This window comes from Mixophyes fleayi, chromosome 10 (assembly GCF_038048845.1).
Source record: "Mixophyes fleayi isolate aMixFle1 chromosome 10, aMixFle1.hap1, whole genome shotgun sequence".
Taxonomy (NCBI): Eukaryota; Metazoa; Chordata; class Amphibia; order Anura; family Limnodynastidae; genus Mixophyes; species Mixophyes fleayi.
The window spans coordinates 90,865,882-90,876,528 of record NC_134411.1 but is presented as its reverse complement, the minus strand read 5'-3'; positions in this window follow the sequence as shown (position 1 = coordinate 90,876,528).

Sequence of the window (10,647 nt, the reverse complement as noted above, 5' to 3'; positions counted from 1 at the left end):
GGAAGCAGGAAGTTCAAAATAAAATGGAAGGAAAATATAAGCTCTTAGCAGTTCAGTCAAGTCTGAATAAAGAAAGACAATGTTTAATATGTTGCTATGGGTTACTGCAGTTCTACTTTGCCTAAAGAACAAAAGGGTGTCTCCATTTGATATAAAGCTCCCTTACAATTCACCGACACACTGTGGGTGCAACCTATCAATTGCTAAATATCTGCTTTTCAAATATGTCACTGTTTCCCAAAAATTGATAGGTTGCATTCTGATGTCCATGGGATCAGCCTGGAGATTGGCTGCCCATAACTTCACTGTGTATAGGGAAAATGTCTATCTTGTTCTCTCTGTAATAGCTTCTTTTGCAAGAATTTTATAATTCTAAACAAACGTTTTCAACAATGCAACACTGACTACAATATTTGGCTCTGTGCTTTAGAAAGGGTATCGCACAGCCTAAATGTTGCAATTTTAGTTTCTTGTTTCATCTGCATATATTAAACAAAAAAACACTCTAATCGATACTGTAAATAAAGACTTTGATCCTGATGTTCCGCTCAGTTTTATATGTACAGGAGTCTTGTCAGCTGACTGTTTTACTCATTACTTGTTTATGGAAGCAAGGTCAGGGATTTTTGTTTTAAAGTGGGTATGTCACCTACTCGCTTTGGAGGCAGTTAGGGAACTTTAAGTATGGTTATTACTCCCACACAAGTCTTAATAACAGGCAACATTACCGTAGTCGCCAACAATTTAAAAAATGTTTCAGGCATCCATAACTTGAATGCATCAATGTGACACTACCAGTGTATCTTGTAGAGTTACATTCCCCATCATGTCACGTTATTCAACTGGATTGAAATACATGTTTACAAGAAATATCCTTTATAAGGCCTAGAGATTAAGAATGTGGGATGAGTATGTCTAGAAAAAAAGGAATTTTATTGTGCAGTTGGTCAATATTGAAATATCGCCATATTTTCGGAGATAATGAAGGTCATTTGTCAGGCTCAGATTAAAGGCTACATGGGTCTAGAAGAGTCGGCCCACTGGAGGTGTGGCCAGTGATGTGTGGGCATGGCCAGTGATGTGTGGGCGTGGCCAGCACCATGGAGGGCATAGCTTGCACTTCCATCCAACTACTTACATCTCCCTCCCATCCTCCCTTGTATACAGACTGCACCTCTAACTGGATCACACATCATGTATGTATAGTGAAGGCTGGAAATACGTCCCAGCTGTCCCTCATGCCAAGACTAGCTCCTGGCTGATCAGGATAGTCCCCTAAAATCAGGACTATCCTGATGGAATCGGGACAGCTGAGAGGTAAAGATATGTTATTTTATTCACCATTGAAGAGAAAAATACAAACAATAGTTGATTATTTTTATTTATAAGTGTTTTAACAGAAACACGTGATGAATGCTCTTTTTCAGGTTTTTAACATTGAACAAAGTGCAGGGTGCTGAAAGCTTAAGATAAATAAATAAAAAATAAAACTTTAATCTGTGTAAAAATATATATAAATACACTGTCTATTGTATGTATCTGTATTGATCCTAATATATAAACAGTCACTGTCCACTTTTTTGGGTATACCTGAACATCTGCTAGTTAATGCAAATATCTAATCAGCCAATCATGTGGCAGAAACAAAAAAATAAATGCATAGAAGCATGCAGACATCAGGGGCTCCACAGGCCGGTCCCATAGTCGACTACCTTGGGCTGGGTCACCTGCATTTTTTTTTCTTTAAAATCACTACCAGTTTATTGAGCTTCTCTCCTTAAACCAACACTCTGTATCCTGTTGTCACCTGGCTGCCTTGCTCTGTCTGGCCCTTGGCTCGCAGTTGACTGCCCTCTGTAGATTGGATCTCTGGCTCTTGGATGACTGCCCTCTCTAACTTTGATCTCTGGCTATTGCATGACTTCTTCACTGGTTTTGACCGCTGGCTCTCAGAAAACTACCTTCTCTGGCTTTGACCCCTGCCTCTCGGATGACTACCTTCTTTGGCTCTGAATCCTTGGCTAATCCTTGGACTTGCTGCTACATTAGTCTCACTCCTCTCTGTATTTAAAGGTACAGTACCACTTCTCACTAAAGTCTCTTCCTGTGTTTTCATGCTACTGGAATCCAACAACAGAATATTTACAAACATAAATCCTAGAGAACTGCCACAAGCCTCTCGAGTATCCCTGACGAAGTCCGCCCGGACGAAACGCGTTGGTTTCAACTACCCCACAAGACCTACCCACACAGAAGTACTTGCCTCCCGTTGAAGCTCCACAAAGCATCAAGATCCCAGGAGAAAGTAACTTCACACCGAAAGCAGGAACCTCACAAGCGGAGAATCGAACCCTGCAGTGGAACGCACAGGCGCCTGTGCGTTCCAGACAAAAACCGGAAGTGAGGCGTCTGGAGCGCTCCTGCGTTCCAAAAACACAGGAAGGAAGCCGCTGGGCCGCAGCCACCCAGACCGCTCGTCCAGCGCTACGATCCAGAATCGAGAGCAGCAGCCAACCCGCCCACCCAAGGTACCCTGTACACAGAACTGCTCTTTTTAGAGCTTAACAGCAAAACGCTACTACATCATCACCCATCCACCTAAGCATTTTCCATAGCACCCACAACACAATTCTGTCAAATTAACTAGTTGTTTACTCCCCACATAATTGTCTCCCATTCCACCTAAACATATTTTGTCTTAATATACATACACCGCTTCTCCCTTTTAAAGGGAACATAAACAAATTTATATCTTAATTATAAAGCTTGCACCACCCCCTCACCCTCCAGCCGCACACCATACTATTCCAGAATAAGCAAGCATATGCACTAATTAGCAGTTTTACTGCAGAGCTCTTAACCAAGAAGCTTGGAACCGGGCACCGTAATCCCCCTGCCCGGCCCACCCCCAAGAGTTTACTACTCTGCATACCCATATAGTCGCCCCAGTATACACGGCACTAGAGCTATAAACTAGGCAAAACAGCTATAAACAAATACTGCAAAAGGAGCTATAAACATCTCCCACTCCAGAAGAGCCACCGGACGGCCGATATCGTGTATACTGTCTCGCCTGTTCTCTCTCTTTTCTCCTCCCTCTTTCCCCCCAACCTCTCTCCCTCCCAATCCCCATCTTATCTCCCCACAGGTCGCGCCACGGAAGAAACAAGGAAGCAACCAACAAAAACCGGAACTGGAACATCCGGAACATCCGTCAAAGCAGCACCAACCCTCATAACAACAAAACAAAGCGCAGACGTCCCAGGTAAGCCCTCCCAAAAGGGTCCCTACCACCCACTCCAAAGCCTCTCGAGTAGTTTGGAAGCAAAAGGGAGGAGAGAAAAAGAGCGATAGTTGGAGACAAAGGTAGGGTTGCGAGATAGTTTATTGAGGGTAGGTGTAACATTTTAGCTGGATATGTCACACAGGAATTATATGGAACCTACAACTTGGCACCTGACTGTAGGAACACGTCTGAGTAACATTGTGGATTTGGAACCCCACGTACCTACAATAAGGACTTTAGTTCGACTTCCTCCTTAAGGACACATTGGTCTAATTCCTTCATGATAACTAAATATTTTTAATACACAATTTTATATATGAACTATTTCACCTGTTATATAAATTGAGAGATACATTTACCCATACATGTGACTGATATCTTATAGCGGGTATATACCTTGTGCGCTATAGACTGCATATTAAAGGATTGTCTATTGTTCCTATAAGCAGCGGAGACACTTACATTTCTCTTATTCTGTACAGCACAGAATAGTTACTGTGGCTTTTATTTGTAGTGAGCACTCACCCTTACATGTGGAATCAATTATCCTCCACTCACACAATGACATAACCATAAATGATCAAAATTATTTATATATCAGTATATGTCTTGCAAATATGTCTTTAACCCGCTTCCGGGTCCTACTCCTGATCATATAAGACAGGATCCTTCATGACATATTAGCTACCTCATTTTACTTAGATGTTATACAGCTATTTCAGGCTATGCCATTAAATACTTACAATAATTTTTGTTAGAATAGCCTTGGAAATGTCTCATACTGTATCTGAGCCCATTCTTCCCAAGCCTTTCCCTTCTTCCCTCCTCCAGTTTTAAACACCATCTAAATTAGTGCTGAAAAAGTTAATGCCGGCTATGATAGGAAGGTGTCAGAGCACACAGTACATCACAGCTCGCTGTGTATGGGCTGCGTAGCAGCAGACCGGTCAGAATGCCCATGTTGACCCTTGTCCACCACTGAAAGTGCTTACAACTGGCACGTCAGCACCAGAACTGGACCATGGGGCAATAGAATAAGGCGTCCTGGTCTGATGAATCACGTTTTATTTTACATCATGTAAACGGTCAGGTACATGTGCGTCATTTACCTGGGGAAGAGATAACACCAGGATGCACTATGGGAAGAAGACAAGCTGGCGGAGAGTGTGATACTCTGGGCAATGTTCTGCTGGGAAATCTTGGGTCATGACATTCATGTGGATGTTACTTTGACACGTACCACCTACCTAAACATTGTACAGACCAAGTACACCCCTTCATGGCAATAGTATTCCCTGATGGTAGTGGCCTCTTTCAGCAGGATAATGCGCCCTGCCACACTGCAATGTTCATTAATTGTTTGAGGAACATGACAAAGAGATCAAAGTGTTAAATTTTTCTCTTGTTGTACCGTCTGGTCCCGTATAATTGGGTCACCCTTGTTCTCCATATTCAACTCTGTGAACTGTGCCTGAGACAGACATATCGCTGCTGGGGATTGGAGAGCTACTAAATGAGTAGCAGAAAGGAGTAAGATCTCTCTCCAGGTATGAATACACAGACAGTAGTAGAGGCTCTGGATTGATTTTGCAAGTAAACTTCCTTTTAGTATCTTGGATGTTACACTAGTCTCTGATGAAATTGAGAAGCTGGCTCATTGATGGCACTGAGAAAAGTCTCTGTACCAACATACAGGTTTGGTGGACTAGTAGCTTGGTGCTCTACTGATAGCAATGGAAGGGTTCTTGGTTAGAGTCCTAAAGCAGGTTTAATTTTTAGGCATTTGAATGTTGTACCAGGCTGGTTGATAACATTGAGAAAAATATCCAGGAACACTGATAACAAAAGCTAACTTAGTTGTGTACAAGCCCAGTACTCACCTGGCTATGAAGGAGATGTGTAGAAGCCAGGTACTCATTTGGCTGTGATGGTGAAGCTTGTACTTGAATCCCTCAGTGTGTTCTCTCTTACTACCATAAATGTTGCACCAGGCTGGTTTGTGACATAGAGAAAAGTAAATAAGCTGGCCCAGCAAGACACCGCCAGTTATGGTACAGTTCCAGGTTTGAGTCTGTAGACAGGTATTTTTTTTAGTAATTAGGATATTGCACATGCTTGGTGACATTTAGAAAAGTCTTACCTCCTAAAGATACTGTGCTGGGTCACTGGACTAATACTAATGTGCTCTACACACAGAGATGTTGAAGTTCTGGTTTATGTTCCCCCCAAACAGCATTCTGTTAGTACCTTGGATGTTGCTTCAGGATAGTTGATGACATTGAGCATAATCTTCCTGCATACCTACCAACAAAGGTGGCTCTGTAGATTTGTGTCCAGCTTCTCTGTTTGCAGCTAATGATGGAATATCTGGTTTGAACCCCAAGACAGACTTCTTTTAACTACCTTGACTGATGCACCAGGATGAATTATGACACTGAGGAGCATCACTCACATAAGCTTAGCTGGCTCAGATGACTAGTAACCTGGTTCACTGTATGTAGTAGATGATTGAGGTCTTAGTTCAAATCCACCAACAGCTTTAGCTTTTGTACCTTGGATTTTACACCTGGCTTGATGAAGTCATTGAGAAAAGTCTCTTCACTTCCATGTGTGGTGTGTTGGCTCAGATGACTAGTAGCCAGGTGCTCTCCTGACATTGGATGTCTAAGGTACTGGTTCAAATTCCCCTTTGTACATTGAATGGTGCACCTGGCTGTCTATATTCACATTGAGGGCATAAGATAGTGGGCAAGCAGCAAAGTGCTCCACCAGCAGGAGAGCTCTCCATTTTTAACTCAGTGAACTGTGCCTGAGACAGCTGTATCTCTGCTGGGATTGGAGATCTACTAGCTGAGTAGCAGAAAGGAGTAAGATAACTCTGCCCAGGGCTGAATACACAGACAGTAGTAGAGGCTCTGGTTTGATTTTGCAGGTAAACTTCCTTTTAGTATCTTTGATGTTGCACTAGTTTCTGATGACATTGAGAAGCTAGGCTCATTGATGGTATTGAGGAAACTCTTTTCACATGCTTGGTGACATTTAGAAAATTCTTACCTCCTAAAGATACTGTGCTGGGTCAACATCTCTACTAACATAGATGTTGAAGTCCTGGTTTATGTTCCCCCAGACAGCATTCTGTTAGTACCTTGGATGTTGATCAAGGCTGGTTGATGACATTGAGCATAATCTCCCTTCATATCGAGCAAACAAGCTGGCTCTGTTGACTTGTGTCCAGGTTCTCTGTTTGCAGCTAATGGTGGTGTCTCAGGTTTGAACCCCAAGACAGGTTTCTTTCAGCTATCTTTCCTGATGCACCAGGATGAATTATGAAACATTGGCTCAGAGGACTAGTAACCAACTTGTTTGCTGGTAGAGATGTTTGAGGTATTAGTTCAACTCCACAAACAGCTGTAGCTTTTGTACCTTGGATTTTACACCTGACTTGTTGAAGACATTGAGATAAGTTTCCGTATTTTCTTACACCATATGTGGGCAGCATGGTGGCTAAGTGGTTAGCACATCTGTCCCACAGTGCTGGGGCTATGAGTTCAGTTCCTGAACAGGGCCTTATCTGTGTTGAGTGTGTGCATGTTAGGAACTGATGTGAGGGTGTTGTCTGTGCAGTGCTGTGGAAATAGTGGTGCTATATAAATGATGATGTTGGCTCAGATGAGTAAGATCTATGTATGTCAATATGTCTATGTATGTCAATATGTCTATGTATGTCAATATGTCTATGTATGTCAATATGTCAATATGTCTTTGTCTTTGCTGGGTGGACTTGTCTGACTCATGACATTGAGGAGTCTTTGTGAAAGATAGTCTTTAGTCATATAAGTTAGTGGGCAAGTAGTAAAGTGCTCATTGGACAGAAGAGTTCCCATCAATATTGAGAAAAGTGTAGTCTAGTGAGAGAAGAGTAGTGGAAAGTTAATAATGTAAGAAAAGTGTAGTATTTTCATAAAGTAGCTGTTAATTCTTTTAGAACCCCACAGCCATGTTTATTGAATAATGCTGGACAAACACTTTAACTCATCACTTACAAGGAGAGAACCCACTGAGCAGGATGATGACAGAGAAACCATCAAACCTGTCTGGGGATTCAAACCAGGACCTCCAACATCACAGTCAGCAATCTGGCTACTCTTTAACTGAGCCATCCGAGCCAGTACATGATAATGAGGAGCAGTGGGTCTTTTATCAATGTCATAAATGGGCCTGGAGCAAAAACAAAAGAGCTACAAATGATACCAGGCTCAGGATTTGAACCAGGGACTACATATCAATATAAACAGATGCTCTGTCTACTGGGCCACCAACTCTTGTTACAGATATAGAGAAACTTTTCTCAATGTCTTCAATCAGCCTGCTGCAACATTCAATTTACTAAAATTGGAGACAGGGGATTCAAACCCAAGCCTCTTCCATCACTGTAAATAAAGAACATGGCTATTAGCGTGCTGAGCCATTTCCTTTTGTAAGTAAAAGTTTGTCCAGATTCTCTATTCACAGCTAATGATGGAGTCTCTGGTTTTTAACCCCAAGACAGGCTTCTTTCAACTACCTTGCCTGATACAACAGAACAAATCACTTGCTTAAGCTGGCTCAGAGGAACAGTAACCTGGTTCTCTGCTTGTAGAGTTGGTTGAGGTCTTAGTTCAAATCCACAAACAGCTGTAGATTTTGTACCTTGAATTTTACACCTGACTTATTGAAAACATTGAGAAAAGTCTCCTCATTTCCATGTGTGGTGTGTTGGCTCAGATGATTAGTAGCCAGGTGCTTTCCTGCCATGAGGTTGGCTGAGATCCTGGTTCAAATCACCCTTTGTATGTTGGTTGGTGTACTTGGCTGGTTTCTGATATAGAGAGAAGTCTATATTCACACCGAGGGCATAAGAGAGTGGACAAGCAGCAAAGGGCTCACCTGACAGTAGAGTTCCAATCAATATTGATGAAAGTGTAGTGTTGTGGCAAGTTAATAATGTAAGAAAAAGGTTTCATTTTCATAAATTGGCTGTTAGTTTCTTTAGCAACACCCCCACAGCCATGTTTTTTAAATAATAATAGACAAAGAATTGAACCCATCATCACTACAAGGAGAGGGCCCACTGAGCAGGTTGATGACAGAGAAACCATCAACCTGTCTGGGGATTCAAACCAGGACCTCCAACACCACAGTCAGCAATCTGGCTACTCTTCAACTGAGCCATCCGAGCCAGTACATGATGTGAGCAGCAGTGGGACCTTGATCAATGGCATCAGGGGGGTCTGGAACAAAAGCAAAGGAGATGTGAATGCTACCTGGTTGGGGAATCAAACCAGGGAATCCATACAAACTGTAAACAGATCTCCCATCTACTGCGCCACCAAGCTGGAACATGAGTTTGTAATATGAAGAGACTTTTCTCATGGACGTCATCAAGTCTGTTGCAACATGAAACAAGCTAACAAGGAAGCCACTTGGAATTCAAAGCAGGGCCTCTACTATGACTGTCCATGGGCACCTCACTACTAATTTACTGAGCTAACTTAAACATTTCTCAATGTCTTCAATCAGCCTGATGCAACATTCAATTTACTAAAATGAGACCAGACAGGGGACTCAAACCAGCGCCTCCTCTAACACTGCAAATAATTGACCTGGTTATAAGTCCACTGCACCATTTCAAGCTCAAGCACAGTCAGCAGCGTCCCATTCAAGCTTTGGGTATCTCAAATCATTTGCACAGGCTACAGGTCTGGTGGCAGCAATGACTTAGGCAGCATGGTGGCATAGTGGTTAAAACTTCTGTTTCACAGTAGGGGGTCATGAGTTCAATTCCTGATCATGGCTTTATCTGTGTGGGTTTCCTCCAGGTGCTGTTTTTTTCCCACACTCCAAAAACATACTGGCAGGTTAATTGACTGCTATCCAAATTGACCCTAGTCTGTGTGTGTGTGTGTTAAGGAATTTAGACTGTATGCTCCAATGGGGCAGGGACTGATATGAGTCAGTTCTCTGTACAGTGGTGCTATATAAATAGCTGAATATTGTTGCATATGCATTGCTGGAACATGTGTTTGCAATCAGGAGTAAGTGTCAAATATATTTTTTGTACAGTAGACATTAACAACATCCTACTGTATTTTATGGAGAGAAAAAGAAAATGTATTTTTTAATGTTATGTCATTAATAACTATAACAGGTGACCTTAATTTATTTATTTATTTCCGTGTGTGACTTTATATTTCACATATGTATTGGACGTATCCTGTAGTGTATTGTCTGTTAGAGCAGAGCTGACCTAGGCCTGTATCGATCAACTGTTGGTAACCATGCAGTACCACATGTCACAAATGTCACATAAACTTAACATTCCCCCTAAAATCTCAACTGGCAAAAGATTGACACTTGCCATTTTTCATCTCATCTAGAAAAAAGTACAGGATTGCAAAACTTTGCAACCAGGGCCATCTTTTCCATTGGGCACGATGGGCAGATGCCCGGGGGCCCCAAGGGCAAGAGGGCACCATAGGCAGGGCTCTTAATTGGAATAAATCACCCTGCAAAAAAAAAACCTGCAAAAAAAACCTTAAAGGGTCGCAGAGCAAGTACATCTATCTATCTCTATATATCTATATCTCTATCCCTATACATCTATATATATATATATATATATATATATATATATATATATATATATATATATATATATATTTAGGGGCCCCGGTGCACTGCTTTGCCCAGGGGCCCATAATGTTGTTAAGATGGCCCTGTTTGCAACCATATTACCATGAAATGTCAAGGTAATTTATATTTACCATGGTATCCCTGTGATTCCCCCCCCACCCCCCACACAAGGGATGTACAATATTCATAGGCAAGCACAGGCAGCTTTGCATATTTTTTGGATACTAAAAGTCAGAAGGTACAAAACACCACCCACACAATAATACACTTTGTGAATACTAATTTAGCAATTGTCAGTTATTGTTTCGCCAATGGTGTAAATTACCCTTGCAGATGCTACATCATGCACATACTTTTGAGAGGTGAAGCTCTGACATATGAATAAGCTTTATTAGATACAATATTAATATAAAATATTAATGAAAATGTGATAAATTTAATTTTAATAGCATCATCCCAGATTGACTTACTTATACATGCTTACTATTAAAAGTATACATATCAAACAACTATTAGAATTATATTGTTACATTGACAAACTCTAATTGGCATCTGGGCAACTCTTAAGCAACCCTAACCTGCAGTTTTGTCAGGAGGTAAAATAAGTATATTGAGGAGGTTATGGCCTTAACACCACCATTTAATCTCCAGATACAGTGTGTTCCTAAATACCACAACCTCTTACTCAT